At 48.6% G+C, this 20,955-nt stretch overlaps 1 protein-coding gene across 4 annotated transcripts in view; it reads left to right on the top strand.

Annotated features, from left to right (window-relative positions):
* Window positions 1–11,861: 11,861 nt before the first annotated feature.
* The window catches only part of DGKG (diacylglycerol kinase gamma), a 140,858-nt gene continuing 131,764 nt past the window's right edge, over window positions 11,862–20,955 (top strand). For all 4 annotated transcript variants that reach the window (XM_005308632.5, XM_042853455.2, XM_005308628.5 and 1 more), the window contains exon 1: window positions 11,862–12,261. The gene's annotated coding sequence lies outside the window, so the exon portion shown is untranslated. The remainder of the gene's footprint in view (window positions 12,262–20,955) is intronic.

Genomic DNA, 20,955 nt, shown 5'->3' with positions numbered 1-20,955 from the left:
GCTACCCCTCTGATACTTTCCAGGAGAGACCCTGTAGGAACGATTCAGTGCTGGGCCCTGCTTTGCAACCTCAACGATAGCAGGTGCTACAGGTTGCCCCAGCTTCTGAGCAGTCAGGAGGGATTTTTGCAAGTTTTTAGGGCAGTTAAGCAGCCAAGTCCTAGTGAATTCACAGGACATTGTGCGCCTAACTCCCTTGGGCTCCAGAATGCCAGCAGTTATTTCCTTGTTCAGAGAAGATTCAGACTTCAGTTTTTTCCTGATTTTATTTTATTCCCGGCATGTGCGTGGTGTTGCTCCTGCTAATCCTTTGAACCAGGATGAAAGCAGCATAAATGCTCGCACAGATGTAGCGTGACTTTCAGCAGTCCAACCAAGCAGCTCTGAGTTAAAGTTCCCACCAAATGAAATATGTGGGTGTGTTAACTGTCCTCCCCCCCCCCACACACACACACAAAAAAGCCTTTGGCAAGTACCTTTGTGTGGGCTGTCGATCCAGATCACTACCCTTCCAGTCAGGTGGTGTGTGTCACTCCACTATTCTGCGCTTGAGGCTGATATCTGCAGAGGCTGTGCGGAGGGTGGGGGGTGGTCCCCTGTCGCCCAGCTGCTCTTTGGCACAAAGGACTCTCTCTTCCCTCTGAACCACAAGGGAGGAGATGCTGATTTCACTCACACCGATGTGACCCCCACCCCCAAATCACTAGTTTCACCAAGATAAAACGAAAGCGTGAGAGCCCGCCTGGGGTAACACCTCTGCATTCAGCAGGGGTGACGTTGGGAAAAAGGGCTTGAGTGCTTGCTGCTAAGTGCCAATCAGTCAGTGGTTGGTGGTTGGCTATTCTGTTCACGTTCGGCACCTTTTAGTCATCAAGCTATTAACCTACCGGTGCCGTAGGAGTAGCTGCAGCCGTTACCCCCGCAGTGGGTTCCCTGCTCAGATAATTATGTCTGTAGCATTAGTGGTTTGTGATCTTTACCAATCTTCCTAAAAATTAGAGTGAAAAAGACTTACTCACCACCTACTGGGCATCAGAACCATGACTAATCAGTAGCTCAGGCTTGCAAAGAATAACTTTTTCCAGACAAATTTGATTGCTTTTTTGGACAGGCTTGCAAAGCCAGTGGCTGAAGGGGCTGCAATAGCCAGCATACATTTAGATTTTAGGACATGAATTAATTTAAAGAGGGAGACTTTCATGAGATGCGGCGTCAAAGTGGCTGGGCTGTGAGCAGTGTCTTGTGGATTGGCTTAAAGTCCTAAAGGAAGAAATGCGTAGATTTGGGATGAGTGAAAAGATGTCTACTGGGGTGCAGCGGGGGTCAGTTCTCTTCAGTGCTTCATTCCTGATCTGGGAGAGAGAGAAAACAGCACATCAGGGAGAGAAATTAACTGGTAAACTGACAGTGAATGGGGAGCACTTTCAAATCCCAGTTGGTGGGCAGATTTATGCTAGCTTGGCTCACACTAGTGCTCTAAAAAGAGCAGTGTGGCCATTGCGGCTTGGCTGGAGCTCGGGCTCTCAGGGCTAGGAGGTTGGGTGAGTTTGAGCACCTGACTGCAGCATCCACACTGCTATGTTTAGCATGTTAGCGCGAGTCTGTCTGCCCAGGTTGGGAGGCTAAACCCAGATGCAGGGTAGACATACCCACCAAAGGAGCTAGGAGGGTGGAGCTGGGCCTATGTGGTAAAGGTCAGTGTAGGACCAGCGAAGTCTGGAGAGGTTTATAAATGGGTTTTGGGTTGAATCTGTCAGCAAGTCCCATGCTCCCCTTGGTTTCTGTGATGGGAGGGGAAGGGAAGCCTGTGGATGTGGCTGGGGGAGGTAAGGAGAGGCTGCATACTTCTTCTCGCTGCTCCGGACGCTCCTGTGCAGGCATCCGAGCCCAAAGGTGGGAGAAGGCAGAGGCTGGGAGCCAGTCACACTCCTCAGGATTCTCCCTCTGCCCAGCCCAGCAAAATTACTGCAAGGAGAGCCTGCCTCTATCGGATGGGTAAGGCAGCTGTCGCCTTGGGACCGAAGTGCAAGCACAGTTAAGGAATAAGAACCCAGAACAAGTGGGGTTTCTCTGTCCTCCAGGCTGGCATGGCCTTGGGGATTTAAACACTCAAGCACTTCAGCCTTCACAGAGCTCCCAGCAAGGAGCTCGAGGGAGACCGTGTAAGGGGTCCCCCTCTGGGCAGGCTTCCCCTAGGGAGGGTGCTGGGGCAGTGGCAATCAGGGCGCATGCTCTGTGACTCCTGCGGGAGCTGGGCTGCCAGAGGGCTGGGGCTGAAGGGTGACAGCGTGGAGACATGGGCCCTAGCATGTTTCTCCCACTCCAAAAAAACCCTTTGTTAATAAAGGGGGAGGCAGGGAGCCATGGGCCAAGGAAGGTAAAGTCCTTCCCCCCCACTTTCTGGCAGAAGAACAAAGAGATCTCTTGCTTACCTAGGTAGGAGTAACTCAAACAACACCATGGACAATGTGTGCACCCCCCGTTCAGGGAGGTTAGCCCCCTGCCTCCTCTGCCCAAGGCCCCAACCCCACTCTACCCCCCTCCCACTTACTGGCTGGCCTTCCGGTGCAGTCCTGAACCCAGGGCAGCTCGCTGGTGCCCAGAGCAGTCCAGAGGGGCCCAGAGTCCCAGCCAACTGGCTGGGGCCGAGCCCTGAGCCCTGGGGGTCACCCAGAGGAGCTCTGAGCCCCATCTTGGCCTGGCCCTGGGGTTACAGCGCGGAGCATTAGTGGAGGTTTGGGGAGGCTTATCCTCCCCCAGCATCCATTACCCGCTGCCCATGCACAGGGATCTGTATTACCAACAGGCAGAATAATCATTGGGCTCAGTACAGGGGTTACTGGGTGAAATGCAATGACCTGTCATGTGCAGGAGGTTAGACTCGATCTGAAACTCGAGGAATGTTTGACTCTCTGGCTGTCCCAGGAGGAGATTCAGCTGGTGAAAATGAAAGTTAATGTGAGGGGAAACAATTGTACCGGTTCCACAAACAAGTGACAAATCCACACTGTTCATTTAAGGACGGGCCCCGTTTTTAACTGAATGTGACCTACTGAGTCCAAGAGAGTGAACATGTGCTTGATAATGAGCAAAATGAGGCCAGTTTTTGAGCAGAGGAGATTTACAATGGAAGCCACAGGCAGTGACTTTTGTTTTTACTGGTGAGTGCTCCTCTTCACCCCTCCCCCCTGTGCAAGCAGTGGACGGGGCCTGGGGGGGCGGGGGGAAGAGGCCAAGCAGGGATGGGGCCTCGGGGCAGAGTGCAGGCAGGGCCTTAGGGGGAAGCGGCTGAGTGAGGGCGGGGCCTCGCGGTGCAGCGCTGGCAGAACGGGGGTGGGGCCACGGTCTGGGCACCAGGGCCCACAAAAGATTAATCCGGCATTTTAGCTTTTCCTTTCCTTAATTTCATCATGTTAATGAGTGCCCGGTCACTTCCCGAAAGGGAGGGCCGCTTGGTTTGTGAAATAGTATGTCAAGGGAAGTAGTGGAAGCTCCATCACCTGTGTCTTGTTCAAATATTTGGCTTTGGTGTTCCTGACTCCTGGGGTTTGCTTTTGGCAAATATGTTTATTTGCAGGTGTGTTTGTGAGAAGAGCAAGGGTTGTGAATGCTTATGCACATGCTGAACAATGCCAGAAGTGATCAGTGGCATCTGGAGAGTTCTGTGTGCATCTGGAAGACAATGCCATGTGACACATGGTGCAAATAAGCAATTACGAAGAACAAATACTTAGAGTAATAGTTGTAGTGAATAGATGACAAACTCTCGCTGATATGGGATCATCTTTGGCACCTAGGTGCTGAAAGAAACAAAGGTTTTTAAAAAAGATGTTTTCTCTTATTGTTTTTCCATACATAAAAAGCAACCGTGTGCGTCCAGTCGGAGTGAGCCTTGCCTAGCATTAACAGAAGAACAGTGAGAACAGAAGTAAAGTATCGAGAGAGAGCACATGGTGTAACCAGGCTGCACCTGGACACAAACTGGCTCATCAGCTGGGGAGGGGAGTGTCTCTCCATTTAAAGGTGCAGCTAGCAAACCAGTCAGATCAGATGTACATTTTTCTCTCTCCATCGCCCCAGATTGCAGGTTATGAACGTTTCTAGCTTATAAATTTTTCAACGGATTCTTTCCTGGGGAAAGTTTTTTTTTTTAAATCAAAAACAAGCCCCCATCAGCTGAAATATTTGATTGAAGTCTTCATACAATAAATCTGAGTTGAGTCCCCTGTAAAATGTGGCCACATGGAGTCTGTTCCCAGATCATTCCGACAGAAAAAGGGGCAAAGTTTGGTTGTTTGTAACTAACTCAGCCGGCTCTAGACTGGAGTAGGATGGGCTTTGCTAACAGTTCCCCATTGTGCAATGGAGATAAGAGCTCGTCCGTCTCTCACAGGCTTGTTGTCAGGATAAATACATTGAAGGTTGTAAAGTGCTTGGAGGTCTACTGATGAAAAGTGCTATATAAGCGCTGGGTGTTATTAGTATTAGTATTATTTATTTGCATCCAGGCATCCGTTAAGGCCAACAGTGCCTTACAGCCCTGAGTTCAGACACACTGGTAGGACATATCTAAACAGACCACATTCCCTGAAGCACCCTATGCTCTGAAGTAGTTCCCCCACCCCAGCAGACTGGCACTGGTTAGTTAGCATGGTGGACTGAGCTGTGAAGACAGTTCCTTTTCTTCTTAAAACAGTGTTTGAACTGCCTGGCTCACAGTGGCTCCATGAGCGGACATTTCATTTAGAGCAGTGTTTCTCAAACTGGGGCCGCCACTTGTGTAGGGAAAGCCCCTGGCGGGCCGGGCCGGTTTGTTTACCTGCCCCGTCCTCAGGTCCGGCCAATCGCGGCTCCCGCTGTCTGCGGTTCGCCGCTCCAGGCCAATGGGGGCTGCTGGAAACACTGATTTAGAGGGTGTTGGCCCACATCATCAAAGGTAGTTAGGCTCCTCACTTGCATTGCTTTCACCTGAAGGTAGGAGCCTAAATAATGAGGCTCTGGCTGTCATCTTGTGCTCTAGAATCTTCCATTCAAGTCTCTAGCTTGATTGTTGTAAAAATAACCTACAAGGTATAAACCAAGAGTGACCTGATGCAGTGAAGTCTACGTGAGTCTGCAACCACCCTGAAGCAATAGCTCTGAGAGATGGGACCCTGTTCATCTCAATTGTGCGTAACTCTTAAGACCAGTGTTATTTCACTGCTGATCAAGGCCAGCCAGATGAAAAGGGATAATGACTATGCAAATGTGTGCTATCTGCTTTATAAAGCAGCGCACAAGCGACCAGGGAGCTTTTGCGAACAGGGGCTGCTAACAGGGAGTTTCGCAAGGGAGTTTCGAAGGGGGCGAGGGTCCCTTGCCGGTTCTATCTGTTTTCTCTTTATTCCCCTTAATACCTATAAACCAACTACATTCAAAACTTTTTGCTTAAACAACCCTTTCAGCGGACAGGGGGCTGCAGACGGGAGTTTGACAGAGGGAGGCTTACGATGGTTAGGAAGACCCGCAACACCTGTGCCAGCACTGCTTCTGTCTCCTCCACCTGTGCCTGTAGCCAGACAGAGCACCTGAGCATGGATGCTTCTACCCAGATCCTGGTGTGGTTTTGCAGAGACTGTAACTTGCAATTTCCACTTACTGATATCCAGGCTGGGGGGACCATCCAATGTGAGAGGTGCCTGCTGGTGGAATCTCTCAGGCAGCAGGTGGGAGAGCTACAGGAGGAGGTGGCTAGGTTGAGGAGCATCCGAATCCACGAGCAATTCCTCGACAGTGTCCATGTGGAGACAGCTGAGGTAGCTGTCCCAGTACACAGGACTGCTGATACACCACTGGTGGAGGAGGAGATGGCTCAGGGTGGACACTGGCAGCTGGTTACTTCTGGCAGCAGGCAGTGCTCCACCCCTGCTCCGAACCCTCCTGCCGTGGTAATAGGTAACCGTTATGCTCTTCTTGATACAGGAAAGAAGGAATCACTCCCTACAGTAAAGGAGGAGAAGCCTCGTACCCCTAAGGCTGGGAGGTCTGCTGCCACCACTGCGAATAGGAAACGTAGGGTAGTGGTGGTCGGAGACTCTCTGCTGAGGGGGACGGAGGCGCCCATCTGTCGCCCTGACATTTCATCTCGGGAGGTATGCTGCCTGCCGGGAGCCCGTATCCGAGACGTTACGGAGGCATTGTCGAGGATTATCCAGCCCTCTGACTACTACCCCATGCTACTCATCCATGTGGGCACAAATGATACTGCGCGGTGTGACACTGAGCGGATCAAGAGTGACTACAGGGCTCGGGGAGTACGGGTGAAGGAGTTTGGAGCGCAGGTGGTATTCTCTTCAATTCTTCCTGTCAAAGGTAGGGGCCCGGGCAGAGACAGATGCATCATGGAGGTGAATGCCTGGCTGCGAAGATGGTGTCGCCAGGAGGGCTTTGGCTTCCTAGACCACGGGATGCTATTTGAGGAAGGACTGCTAGGCAGAGATGGCGTTCACCTTTCGAGGAGAGGAAAGACCCTATTTGGACACAGACTGGCTAACCTAGTGAGGAGGGCTTTAAACTAGGTTCGACGGGGACAGGTGAGCAAAGCCCACAGGTAAGTGGGGAACATGGAGACCGGGGAGATGGGTCGGAAACGAGAGGGAGTGTGGGCTATATTGTCAGAGAGAAAGGAGGGTCAGGACAAAACTGGGAGGAAAGATCAAACCAGTATCTTAGATGCCTATATACAAATGCGAGAAGTATGGGCAATAAGCAGGAAGAACTGGAAGTGCTAATAAATAAATACAACTATGACATTGTTGGCATCACTGAAACTTGGTGGGATAATACACATGATTGGAATGTTGGTGTGGATGGGTACAGCTTGCTCAGGAAGGATAGACAGGGGGAAAAGGGAGGAGGTGTTGCCTTATATATTAAAAATGTACACACTTGGACTGAGGTAGAGATGGACATAGGAGACGGAAGTGTTGAGAGTCTCTGGGTTAGGCTAAAAGGGGTAAAAAACAAGGGAGATGTCATGCTAGGAGTCTACTACAGGCCACCGAACCAGGTGGAAGAGGTGGATGAGGCTTTTTTTAAGCAACTAACAAAATCATCCAAAGCCCAAGATTTGGTGGTGATGGGGGACTTCAACTATCCGGATATATGTTGGGAAAATAACACAGCGGGGCACAGACTATCCAACAAATTCTTGGACTGCATTGGAGACAACTTTTTATTTCAGAAGGTTGAAAAAGCTACTAGGGGGGAAGCTGTTCTAGACTTGATTTTAACAAATAGGGAGGAACTCGTTGAGAATTTGAAAGTAGAAGGCAGCCTGGGTGAAAGTGATCATGAAATCATAGAGTTTGCAATTCTAAGGAAGGGTAGAAGGGAGAACAGCAAAATAGAGACAATGGATTTCAGGAAGGCAGATTTTGGTAAGCTCAGAGAGCTGATAGGTAAGGTCCCATGGGAATCAAGACTGAGGGGAAAAACAACTGAGGAGAGTTGGCAGTTTTTCAAAGAGACACTATTAAGAGCCCAAAAGCAAGCTATTCCACTGGTTAGGAAAGATAGAAAATGTGGCAAAAGACCACCTTGGCTTAACCATGAGATCTTGCATGATCTAAAAAATAAAAAGGAGTCATATAAAAAATGGAAACTGGGACAGATTACAAAGGATGAATATAGGCAAACAACACAGGAATGCAGGGGCAAGATTAGAAAGGCAAAGGCACAAAATGAGCTCAAACTAGCTACGGGAATAAAGGGAAACAAGAAGACTTTTTATCAATACATTAGAAGCAAGAGGAAGACCAAAGACAGGGTAGGCCCACTGCTTAGTGAAGAGGGAGAAACAGTAACAGGAAACTTGGAAATGGCGGAGATGCTTAATGACTTCTTTGTTTCGGTCTTCACCGAGAAGTCTGAACGAATGCCTAACATAGTGAATGCTAATGGGAAGGGGGTAGGTTTAGCAGATAAAATAAAAAAAGAACAAGTTAAAAATCACTTAGAAAAGTTAGATACCTGCAAGTCACCAGGGCCTGATGAAATGCATCCTAGAATACTCAAGGAGCTAATAGAGGAGGTATCTGAGCCTCTAGCTATTATCTTTGGAAAATCATGGGAGACAGGAGAGATTCCAGAAGACTGGAAAAGGGCAAATATAGTGCCTATCTATAAAAAGGGAAATAAAAACAACCCAGGAAACTACAGACCAGTTAGTTTAACTTCTGTGCCAGGGAAGATAATGGAGCAAGTAATTAAGGAAATCATCTGCAAACACTTGGAAGGTGGTAAGGTGATAGGGAACAGCCAGCATGGATTTGTGAAGAACAAATCATGTCAAACCAATCTGATAGCTTTCTTTGATAGGATAACGAGCCTTGTGGATAAGGGTGAAGCTGTGGATGTGGTATACCTAGACTTTAGTAAGGCATTTGATACAGTCTCGCATGATATTCTTATCGATAAACTAGGCAAATACAATTTAGATGGGGCTACTATAAGGTGGATGCATAACTGGCTGGATAACCGTACTCAGAGAGTTGTTATTAATGGTTCCCAATCCTGCTGGAAAGGCATAACGAGTGGGGTACCGCAGGGGTCTGTTTTGGGACCGGCGCTGTTCAATATCTTCATCAACGACTTAGATATTGGCATAGAAAGTACGCTTATTAAGTTTGCGGATGATACCAAACTGGGAGGGATTGCAACTGCTTTGGAGGACAGGGTCATAATTCAAAATGATCTGGACAAATTGGAGAAATGGGCTGAGGTAAACAGGATGAAGTTTAACAAAGACAAATGCAAAGTGCTCCACTTAGGAAGGAAAAATCAGTTTCACACATACAGAATGGGAAGAGACTGTCTAGGAAGGAGTACGGCAGAAAGGGATCTAGGGGTTATAGTGGACCACAAGCTAAATATGAGTCAACAGTGTGATGCTGTTGCAAAAAAAGCAAACATGATTCTGGGATGTATTAACAGGTGTGTTGTGAGCAAGACACGAGAAGTCATTCTTCCGCTCTACTCTGCTCTGGTTAGGCCTCAGCTGGAGTATTGTGTCCAGTTCTGGGCACCGCATTTTAAAAAAGATGTGGAGAAATTGGAAAGGGTCCAGAGAAGAGCAACAAGAATGATTAAAGGTCTTGAGAACATGACCTATGAAGGAAGGCTGAAAGAATTGGGTTTGTTTAGTTTGGAAAAGAGAAGACTGAGAGGGGACATGATAGCAGTTTTCAGGTATTTAAAAGGGTGTCATAAGGAGGAGGGAGAAAACTTGTTCACCTTAGCCTCTAAGGATAGAACCAGAAGCAATGGGTTTAAACTGCAGCAAGGGAGGTCTAGGTTGGACATTAGGAAAAAGTTCCTAACTGTCAGGGTGGTTAAACACTGGAATAAATTGCCTAGGGAGGTTGTGGAATCTCCATCTCTTGAGATATTTAAGAGTAGGTTAGATAAATGTCTATCAGGGATGGTCTAGATGGTATTTGGTCCTGCCATGCGGGCAGGGGACTGGACTCGATGACCTCTCGCGGTCCCTTCCAGTCCTAGAATCTATGAATCTATGAATCTGCTGCCAGCGGCTTGTCTTTTGGTTGACTCCATTTGGTGAGGATTGGATTGTAAGAACTTGGGAGAGTACCAGTACTAAAGTAAATTAAACCAGAATAACTCATAACATGTGTGCACACACACACACACATACTTCAACCCATGCCTGTAACTCCCAGGTGAGGGAAATTTTCACGACTGGTGATGAGAAATTTTTTAGTGCTTCTGAATTGTTGGCTCTGAAGAGAATTAGAAAAAGCCAGAGGACTCTGGCTCAAAAGCTGACTCAAGGGAACACAAAAGTATCATGTTGCTCTTTACTCTCCTTCTGGGGAAAGAAAAACTCCACCCTTGGCTCTCAAAATGGACTTCAAAGTGTTCTGAGGAAAAGGAGACACTTGGATACATTCACAACTAGTCCGAAGGTCCAAACATGGGACTTTGTGTACTGTACAACCGTCTAGACCTCTTTGAGAGAAGTGTTCTAATTAAGCCATTCCTCTAGACAAGAAATGGTTAATGAGCGCTCATCTAATAGGCTGCTACTATCACCATGAACTTGGTAAGCATGCTCTGAGATTATACCCTTCTAAACATGAGTTCAAAACCCTGGAGATGGGAGCTCCTGGGAGAGAGGCTCAGGTTCCTGAAGATGTAGTGCTACTGGCACCTAGGTGTAAACCTCTGGACAGACCTCAGATGCTTACTGGTCCCCTGGATAAATGTGAGTGTAATTGCCTGGGCAGATTCCGGGGTGACATACTTGCTTCAGCATTTCAAGGACAGCAGCTGATGGTTCCTGCCTGTTCTCTCTGGAATACAGACTGCAATTGCTAATACTAGAATCTTTCCAAGGATTCTAAAGTTTGGGGAAACCTGGGTTTGACATGAGGTAGAGAACTACTTGGGGGATCTAGGAACTCCATCAAATCCCCTATGGAGGTTATGAATAGAGCCCATCAACCCAAAGCCACCAGCTTCCATTGCTCTCCAAAGCTGGAAAGCTTGCTTCTGTCAGGTGCGCTAAGAACAACAGCTGGCCAGTTTGTTGGAAAGGAAGGAGCTGAGGTCCACATTCCTTTCCCCAGGAAGAATTTCCTTTAAAGGGCTGATTTTGCTGCCCATGCATACAGCACGCATGCTCCGATGCGCCTCATCATGTAGTCTCTCTGTGCAGTAATTGGCTATGATCTTTGCCACTCTGGTTCCTGTATCACATCTGTGAGCTTGCTGCTGTCCTCTCTAGAGTCCTCCCTTAGGAAGGGTTAGGATTGAGGTTGGGGGCTGGGCAGAGGGGTCAGACGCTTCGGATGGGAATGTTAATGGAATAGACATGCAGACATATATATATATATATTCCCTTCCTCCCAGTCTATATTTCTCTCCAGAAAGTTCAATTTAAGCTGTGACTGCCCTTTTCCTGCCTTTTGAAGTCAGAGAGCTCCATCCATGCATGACTTCTTTAATGAATATAAATATAGTGAAATATAAATAATACAACATGCCTGAAATAGCGTCACCCCTGAGCATTCAGGCATGAACGTCATGGAAAGAGGGGGGAAAAGGCTTTTTATCTATTTTGGCATTTTTTTGTTTTTTGAGGTTTGTTCCATTCCTTAGGAAAGTGCAACCTTTGCCATGGATGAAAATGCGCTGACGCTTTAAAAAAAAAATAAAAAGGAAACTGACCCATGGATTGAAACAAAGTGGAAAGTTTTCCATTGCAGGGGTTGTCATAACACTGCAGGACAGTGCCCATAACAGTGTGGTGAGAAGCGGTTTTTATCAATACTCTCCACAGAGATCTGTGGGTTAGAGACATCTCACCCGTGCTGTGACAGCATTTTAGAAATCCCAGCAAACAATGAAACAAAGGGCAGACCAAAACAAGCTGAAAAATACACCCTAACCAAGACAGCTTGAATCAACACTGATTTGAAATGCACATGTGTCCAAACCTCTTCAGGTTGGGCTAAGCACCCCAATCGGGTATTTATGGCTTGAAGATTCATTTGAAGCTGGTTGGGGATTGGGAAATTCTAACCAGAAAGATGAAAGCAAATTAACTGGAAATGGTGAGGCTTTTTTTTTAATGTGGCCTGTGAATTTAAGGGAGCACTAGGGTTTTGGGCAGAACAAGAACTGCAAGGACATTGCTAGGTGATGGATCACTCTCTGGCTGGCTACGCTTATCCCTCAGTCTGAAGAACCCAAACAGTCAGGACAGAAAGAGTGAGAGAAGGGTTAAACAAATGCATGGCTGTTTTCCGGGGCTCCTCCTCTTTCTTCTTGTGTTTCTGCTCCATTCACACTGAGCAGGCAGAACAAGTGTGTTGTCCGAAGGCAGGGAGGCTGAGCTGGACCGGCCGAAAAATACCAATTCTGCAGTTGATGGACTGAGATCCACCTTAACAGGGGTAGCTGGAGCTAGCAGGCTGAGCGGGCTAGTGCTTAGACCAGCAGAGACAACAGCTGCCACTGAAGACAAGCTCCATCCCAGAACAACATAGGAGGATTGGGGAAGAAAATAGACACCACTCCACCAATCTCCTGCCCCAAGCAACCCTTTTCCTGCCAGCCACGTCTAACCTTTCTGGATTACAAGGGCCAAGCGCACAGAGGGCAGAATGGGTTTTCCAAAGGTTTGTTTTTCTATCCTCCCAACCAAGGGAATAAACTAGAAGAAGGAAAAGCCTGGGGCAGCCTGCATGGTGCTGAGAGGTAAGGCTGAACTGGGAATGACAGTGTCCATGCATTCTGTGTCTAGCTGCACTCACCCTGGGGAGGGTTCCTTGGAGCTGCTTGCTCAGTTAAAAGACAAACGCTGCTGCCTGGTTTTACTTAATGATTGTTTATGATTCAGTTTGTGATAAGGGAGCTGAGCTGCTGGCTCATTGTGCGGAGCGGGTCTGCAGTAGAACTCAGTGATAAGGGAGAACACTGGAGCCCCCACAACTGCAGCTGGCTGGGCTGGGGAGCACGGGAAGGGGGATTCTATTGAATTCTAACTGTGTCCATCTCAATATGCCTCAAAAGCTCACCTGGAATGAAATGGGTGCTGTTGGCCAGCCTGAGCATGGGCCATCATGTGGGGGTGGCAAGGGAGAAGGAGAAACGCCCCCAGTAAATCCTGCTTCCCACGGATTATGGACCTCTTTTTATCTAAGCTAAATTTTAGGCTTTTCTGTGGAAGGTAGGAATTCAGGTTTTCCTTAAAGTGTTGTTCTCCTCTTAAAAAAGGACTGTGTAAAAATAGGACCTTCTTTTTTAAACCAAACCAGTCCCCCTCCAATGGTTCTTAATTGCCTTTGCTCATTTTAGGACAAAAGTTTTCCTTCCTTTGTGCTCCTCTTTGCACTGCAGAGCCAGCACAGCTCTGAAGGAGAGAGCTGAGCGTTACTGTCTGTCTCGTGCATCAGTATCAGAATTGTCTCCTAAGCCCCAGTCTGTCCCATCGCTTGCAGGCAACAGGGTTATGAGCCATCAAGGAAAGCAAAATCCGAAGACAGTGGGGGTAGCTCAGTGTCACTGAAGGCTCTGTTTAGCCTGCAGAACCTTTATTACCGGCAGTGATATGCAAGATGGAAAGAAACCAGCTTGATTCTCAGCACCCAGGCTGAAGATGTAAGGCTAGCAGGTAGAATAAGTCTATTTTGACTTGTAAGATATGCACACTTGATAGGACTAATCGAGAGGCAAACATGCCATAGATAGTCAATATTTGGGGTGCAAACTCCCATCAGGGCCTTTGCTGAACATTCTCCTCCCAACGTGTACTTTCATTTGTGTACTTTGGTATCAGACTAAGGAGGTTACGAGGTCTGTTGGTTAGCACCAAGTCCTGGGGACCCAGAGGGTATGGAACTGAGGCCTTGTCTTCACAAGGGGAAAAGGTGTGTTCTTACTTTGAGTTAAAATGCTAGTGAAGACAAGGCAGCTTGCAGTTTTCATATGAGTTAGCGGGTCAAGTTAGAGATGAGGCTCACACATAGTCTTTAAAGGGACCTGCTAACCCATGTGGAAACTACAAGCTGCCTTGTCTACCCTTACACTTTACCATGCATTGTTAAGCCGAGTTACCTAAGTACTCGGGCTAAGTACGCACCTTTTTCTCTAGTGAAGACACAGCCACCGGCTGGGCAGTGATGTCAGGCAATCCCTTTGGCTTGCTTCTACTTAAGTGAAAAATACTGGGGCTGTTTATGTTCGAGGAGAAGCATGAGATGGGACATGACAGTATATAAAATAATGAATGGGTTGGAGGAGGCCGATTAGGAATTTGTCCTTACCTTGTCTCATAATGAAATCGAAAGATGGTAAATTCAAAACTAATAAAGAGGAACACCTTTTCACACAAGGCACAGTTACCCCATAGACCTCATTGGCACAAGATACCATTGAGCCCAAGAGCATGGCAGGATTTTAAAAAAGGATTGGACATTTACTGTGGATGCCACTGGAAGTTCTTGTTATCCACGTAGATTTTTTTTTTTTAAGTTTTGGAAGGGTTGTAAGTTTTCTTGATTCGGAGCCTGAGCCAACCTCAAATTAATGAGGATTAGGAGGAAAACTTTCATGGGGTTATGCCCTAATTGACTACAGCAGGGTCCTGTGAAGCATCCAGTACCAGAGAGCAGAGACTGGTCTACATGGACACCTGGTCTAATCCAGTCTGTTCCTATGTCAGACCGACAAAATTATTCTGTAAAAAGAGAAAAGCAGGAAGGTCAGTAGGCACTAAGGTGCTGTGTGCGCTGAGCTTTCTGACAGTGCTGTGAGGTTAGCCACACTGACCCTCCTCTCCCTGCTGTTCATTGGGTTCCTTAGCCCACAGGGGGTAGGTGTGCACCTGGGAACCTTAGACCTATAGTCAGACCAGGGTTGGCCCTAGCAGTGGAAAGCAGTGCTGCTGTGGGGTGTGTGTGGGGGGAGAGGACGTACGGGTATTTTTACAGGTGACTTCAATGGCATTGGGCAGGTCTGTGTTTATTGTGTGTCACCAAGTCTGATATCAATTGTGCTCTGTTTAAGTAAAAATGCCTTTTTCTGAACTGTCAGCCCTGCAAATTCCCTGTAAGCTGATGGGCCGATGCACCAGTTGGGGCTGGTAAGTGCAGCCCCCACTCTGGTTCAGTTTGAGTCTTGTGTCTTAGTGCAACACAACTCAGAACACTTGGGAACAACCACCAGAGATCTATCCAGCTTTCAGTGAGCTGGGAGGGGGGTGGAGGACAGGCCATCTAGGGAGCCCCTATGGTGCCAGATTCCCTTTGCTTTGATAGTCTACCCCCAGATCACCCATGTGACGAGCAAGGCACTTGGGCTTTGCTTGTAACCGCTTACATGCTGAGCTTGAAGGAGTGCCTTTCCGCCTCATCACACATACTCTGGGAGCTGAGAATTCCAGGTAGGATGGTGCCCACAATAAATTAATAAACAAGTATTGAAATCTGATGCACAAGCGGGGCAAAGACCCCACTAGGTCTTAGTGGCTAAATGGGCTTTTCAGTGTCTGAGGGCGTTGTCAGAATACTTTGCTTGCTTTTCTTAAAAAAAACCCATAGACAGGACGCCAGTGCTACAAGGCGGGGATCTGATATCCCAGCACATGTACGCATACTTGTGCTAGCTCTCGGTGAGCTAGGGTGAGTACACAGAGCAGCGTAGCCGTGGTGGCAGAGGGAGCAGCAGCAGCGGCATAGCTGAGCCCTGCTGAGCTCACTGGTTTCAGATAGTCTCATTTTATGGCGTCTTTGGAAAGCACACCATTCAGCGGGCACACTGTGCAGGTCTGTTTATTGTCTATGTCAGGTGGGAGCCAGGCGAACAGAGCTGCCCGTACGTTGGTCCGTCACAGTATCTGGCACTAAGCTGGAGACGGGGATGCCCGCTCTTTGTGTTTGTAATTGGAGGGTGGAGCATATGTTGGCATCTCAAGCTGGCGTGATGCACCTGTCAGACAGAAGTAACCTCACTGCTCAACAATTGTGCTGCAGGACTGGGAACTGTGGGTCACACTGAGTCTTCTGATTCACGTGTTCTTCAGAAACACAGTCTGTCAACCCCCACCCCTGGGCTAGAGGGTCTCCCCCTTATTCCCATCATAGAGTACTAACTTTTCAGGTCATTTGGCCCATTGACCATAGACCTACTTTGATTGACACCAGCAGAGGAGCTGGCCCTCAGTTTGCAAACAACACCGTTCGTTAGCACAGCATCTAAGGACGTAAATGCAGAGGGCTGCAGCGCTATGTGTGATTGTTATTCACTGAGGCTTAAACTGAGCTAGCCCCTGGTTACTCTGTGCCACTGGAGCCTCTCTGCAGCAGCCAGAGGCCACCTGGCAGCTTTTCCACATGCTCACTCGGGGCCAGGCTCATCTCTGCACTGGTGCTGGTGCCAGGACGGGGAGGAACGGGAAGCAGCTCAGGGGGGCCGGGCTCTGTTTGTGTAAATTCCGTGGCCTGTTGCAGCAGCGTCTCTTGGCCATCCTTGGGGCTCAGCACTGCTCCAGCCATGCCTCCTCCCAGTCCTGCTCAGCTTCCAATTGCAGAGAACTTGTGCCAGCAGCTGCTGCAGCGGTGTGTCTGGGACTGAGACCTGGGCTGGGCTGGGAGGGCCTCTGCCAGCCCCATGACCCATCCATGTGAGGGTTTCTCTTTCAGTGGATGAACTGAGTAAAAAGGGGCCCAGGCTTGTGTGAAGGGAAGTGTGCACAGGAAGGGATCCCACATACAGGGGTCTGGAGTGAGCTCAAGGGCATGCACAGGGCAGGTGGGTGGAAATGTCACACAACCGTGTGTAATCCTCCCCATGGACTGGGACGCAGGAGGATAGGCAAGAGGTGTCTGTCTAGTACACTGAGATATCTGCATGTCTTGTACAGTGGGCTAGCAGGTCAGCCGTTTGTAACACTGGTTTTGGGGAGGGCGAAGTTTAGCCAAATGCAGATCACGACGTAGTGCAGACACTCAAGCCTTCTTAGGTCCCCGGGTCGAGCTCCGGTTGCTAGCCCTCGCCGAATTCTGTGCCATCACATTCACTCTAGTGGTGTTACCAATGCTAGCTAGATGAGAGCTAGCATGGGTCTGCCTAGCTCAGCTGTGCTACAATCATGCCTTCATTTGCAATGCAGATATATTCTTAGAGCCAGTGAACCTATTTATCAGGTCTTCTGCCCCCTCTCCAGCACCTGCCGTATGTGCTGCAATTTGATTCTTCTCAGGGTGGGCAGCCCACGAAGGATAAAGCCGTGTTCGGGAATCCTCCCTTTGATCTATGCAGAGGTTGACAGCTTTTTAGGAGGCTGTGCGAACTTGTAGTAAAGAGAGGCAGAAGTGTGTAGTAAAAAGCATCATGAATGGATCCTAGCAACAGAGAAGGAAAAACTGCAAAGGAAGTGCATTTTCTCCCTCCGAGCCTTCGTTAATTCATGGCCGGGTTAGTGACAGGCTTCAAAATCGGTTCTCATGTAATTGCACTGAATATTTTGAGCATGACTTGACTGGGTATTGCTTGTTGGAGCGAAGAGGGGAGAGCCCAGGCAAGGTTTATACTCCACCCCTTGCCCGAGGGGCCTCTCCAGAGTAGGACATGAAAACAGATTGATTTCATGAAAGACGGGCCTTCCCGGATGGAAAATGCCATTCCTGAAGGGGACCCAGTTTGCTTCTGCATAAGAATGAGAGGTTGCAAGTAAGACTAGAGTTCCCGATGGGACAAGTTAACAGCAGAGGGGTTGGCAGAGAGATTGACCCACACCAGACATACATCAGGTCTGTTAATTAGTGGAAGCAGCAGCTTCCTTGTCTGTGTGTGGAGTGAAGTTTTCTCTCTTTTCCTGTGATGTAGAGCACAAAACCCAACAGCTAAAGGAGCTTGTTTCCCCCTTCCCAGTAGGTGATCTGATCCAGAAATCCTCACAGCAAAGAACAGTGCTTTGGCCTGACCCCCATATGCTGAAAATGATTAAAGACTTTTAAACCATTCCAAGGTTTAGTCTCCGATTAAACCCTTTGCGATCTAGGATTTCTACACTGGGTTTTTAAAATCCATCAGCACATTCTAAGCTTTGCCAGCCACCCCACCATATTGACATTCGATTTTTTTTTTTAATTAGGCGTTCAATGAATCCCTTCAATGTGGCCCTCTTAAGGATTAATTAGGCCTCAGGTTAGGGTTGCCAGTTTTGGTTAGATGTATTCCTGGAGGTTTCATCATATGACACAATCTTTAATTAAAGATTAATCTTTAATTCCTGGAGACTGCAGGAGCATCCTGGAGAGTTGGCAACCCTTCTTGCCTGGTTCCTGGTGTAACAGGAGAATGAAGACCATTTTGAAAGAGAGACAAGGTGGGTGAGGGAATATCTTTTATTGGACCAACGTCTGTTGGTGAAAGACACAAGCTTTTGAGCTACACAGAGCTCTTCTTCAGGTCTGGGAAAGGTACTCAGTGTCATAGCTAAATGCAATGTTTAGTGTAAGGAGTTAACACATGTCTAAGAGACTATTAAAAGTGAAGTGGCCCATTAACCACTCCAGTCACAGGACTAAAAAGGGGGGTTAGTAAGATGTGCACGCTTGATAGGACTAATCAAGAGGCAAACATGCCAATATTTGGGGCGCAAACTCCCACCAGGGCCTTTGTTGAACATTCTCCTCCCAATGTGTATTTTCAATAGCGTACTTTGGTATCAAACTAAGGAGGTTATGAGGTCTGTTGGTTAGTGCCAAGTCTTGGGGACCCAGAGGGTATGGGACTGAGGCCTTGTCTTCACGAGAGGAAAAGGTGTGTTCTTAACTTGAGTTAAAATGCTAGTGAAGACAAGGCAGCTTGTCCAAGAGGCACATTAGATTGAACTGGCTTGTTGTGAAACAAACTCTTCAGGAAATTATGCCACTGACTGAGGATCCGCTTTAATGTTTCAGTTAAGAATTGGAAGATCAGTGTTCAGCAAAACACCTTTCCCCATGTATTAATCATTACATATACAAGGAAGTCCTCTTCCCCTCTCCCTACTCTACCTGGAACTTGATTTCCATTATCTGCAAACTTGTTTCAGACACAACCATGTGGATTTTAGCTCGTGATCGGTATCATGTTAAAGCTTTTGGATTTTGAAGCCTTTCCTTTAATTCTTGGTTGTGATTGGCAGGGGTTGCTTTCAGCTTTTTCTGCTGTTGACTTCTTAAAGTGGAAGCACCAAGAAAAAATGGAAGAGCTAGCTCGTCCCCACCTTCCGAGTGGAAGGGGATGAGGTTCTGGAGGGGAAGCTGTATTGCTCTCCATGCTGGAGCTCCAGGTGGTGAGAGAACAGGCGCTAGAGGGGTGGAGCTTAGGAGCGGCCCGTACCAGCGGCATTGGCCACTTTTGAGCCTGAGAATTCCTATAGGGAAATAGGATCTGAAGTTGAGTGTCGCTTCAGGCTCAAACATCTCCAGGAGACTGGATGAGGGCTAGCCCACTGAAACGTAGTCTGGGTAAAGGTGAGATAGTGGGCCTGGTTCTCCACTGCTTGGCGCCGTGTGTATTACAGCGGTGTGGAGAGGTGCGTCCAGAGATTGGGGTGTACAGTTAAGAGATTGCAGTCACATGTAACCTCCGCTCCTGGGTGACATCTCACTCTTTGTAGACGTGGTGTTGGGGCTGGAGAACGAGGCTCTGCTTCTGTGGGCTTGGGGAAGAGGGTTGAAGATCTATTGGCATCCCTGACTGGTGGTGGAGTATGGCTGCAACCCAGTGTAGAGTCTGACTGGATCTGACACTGCTCCCAGGTGTTCAGGCCGCAGCTGTGGCTGAAAGCACTTTTCCCCTCTGTCCCTGGAGAGATCAAGAGACCGTTTCTCTTGCCCACAGCTCTTCCTGTCTTATCAGTGCCTTTGGTGTTCCAAGAATGTGCTCTGCTAACATGGGGGCTAGTGTAGAATCAGTCCAAGTGGAGGGCAGCACTGCCTGTATGCTGTGACCAGCCCTCATGGCTCGCCAACTGCTGGATGTTGACTTTAGTTTTGAAAGCCCTAAATGGTTTGGGAGCTGGTTCCCTGAGGGATTGTCCCTCTGCCTGCACCTGAGGTGCTCAAATGGAGCGCCTCCTTTAGCAGCTGGAGGGAGTGGCTGACACTCCTTTTGGCTGTCCCCTTTTCCCCATCCCAGCCCTGGGGTTAGCCTTTCAGACATGCTACAAACCTCCTCTTTCCTCATGGGCCATTGAGCGTGGGCTGAGGGACACACTGGGCAGGGGCGAGACATCCATTGGCATGTGGCGGCCCTGGGCAGTATGTCTTCCATCCATGGGTTGGGAGCTTATTGGTGCTTGTAGAAATTGAAGGACTAAAAAGCTATTAACTCCCACTGCAGCTGCCACAGTGCAGCCAGGGGCATTGTGACTCCTGCTGCGCCGTGGTACTAGAAGACAGGGATCAAAGCAGATGCAGACAGCACTGTCTCCTCCACAGCACCCACTACCCCCTCCCTTAGATCCGAGGGAAACCACCTTTGGGGCCCTGCTGAGTCTGGCTCTGATTGAATAATTCAGCATGCGGTGCTGAATTCCTCCTGGAAGCAGGCTAGCAAGGGACCGAGAGCACAAACGTTCACTCTGAAGGGATCTCGCTCCCGGGGAACCCTACTGACTGCCCCTGCTCAGTGGTGACACCGGGGTTGAGCTGGTGCTCTTGGAATGCAGAGCTGGCTTAGCAAGAAGAAATGCTTGCCATCCGTCTCCAGTCTCAAGCACCAAAGCTTTTGTTTCAGGGCTGTGTCGAGGTCAGTAAGGTTTGGGGCTCAGCAAAGCAGCAACACGGCACTAAAGCAGGAGACAACTCTTGAGACCAGAGTCTGGGTCGATGAAACTTCTTACCGCTCTACCTGACCCTCGTGGGAACAGGAGGGTAGGGCAGGAAAAAGGAGATGAAGACGTTTTAGATGAAGGATAAAATGAAGAGTGATCCTTTTCTGCATGTCCCATAAGGAGGCCAGGGGGTGACTATTTCACATGATGGGAATGTCAGGAGCACTGCTGATGTTCCTACAGCCCAAAGCCCTTGCTTTGTCCACAGAGCAGCTGCAGCTCCCCCACCAGTGTGTCCCAATCCTGATCTAGAAGAACAGTGAGTAGAGATGGGGCTGGTTCACCAGGGAGTGCACAAGGGCCCCCGTATGCCTACGTTGCACCCACATAGCTGGCACACAGTGGCCACAACACAGGGGCATATTGTCCCACGGTGCCCAGTTCTCCTCTGTCTCGCATCTTGTGTAGAGCACTGTCACCCTGTGGGTGGGTGAGGAATCTGGGCCTGGGAGCATGTTCTGCCCACTGGGACCAGGTGTAGGTGATAACACAGGGTGTGAGGGGCTCTGAGAGTGGTCGGAATGGGGAGAGGAGACAAGAAGACAGCAGAAGATGGGCAGCAA

This window comes from Chrysemys picta, chromosome 9 (genome assembly GCF_011386835.1).
Source record: "Chrysemys picta bellii isolate R12L10 chromosome 9, ASM1138683v2, whole genome shotgun sequence".
Classification (NCBI taxonomy): Eukaryota; Metazoa; Chordata; order Testudines; family Emydidae; genus Chrysemys; species Chrysemys picta.
This window is presented reverse-complemented; position numbering and strand designations above follow the sequence as displayed.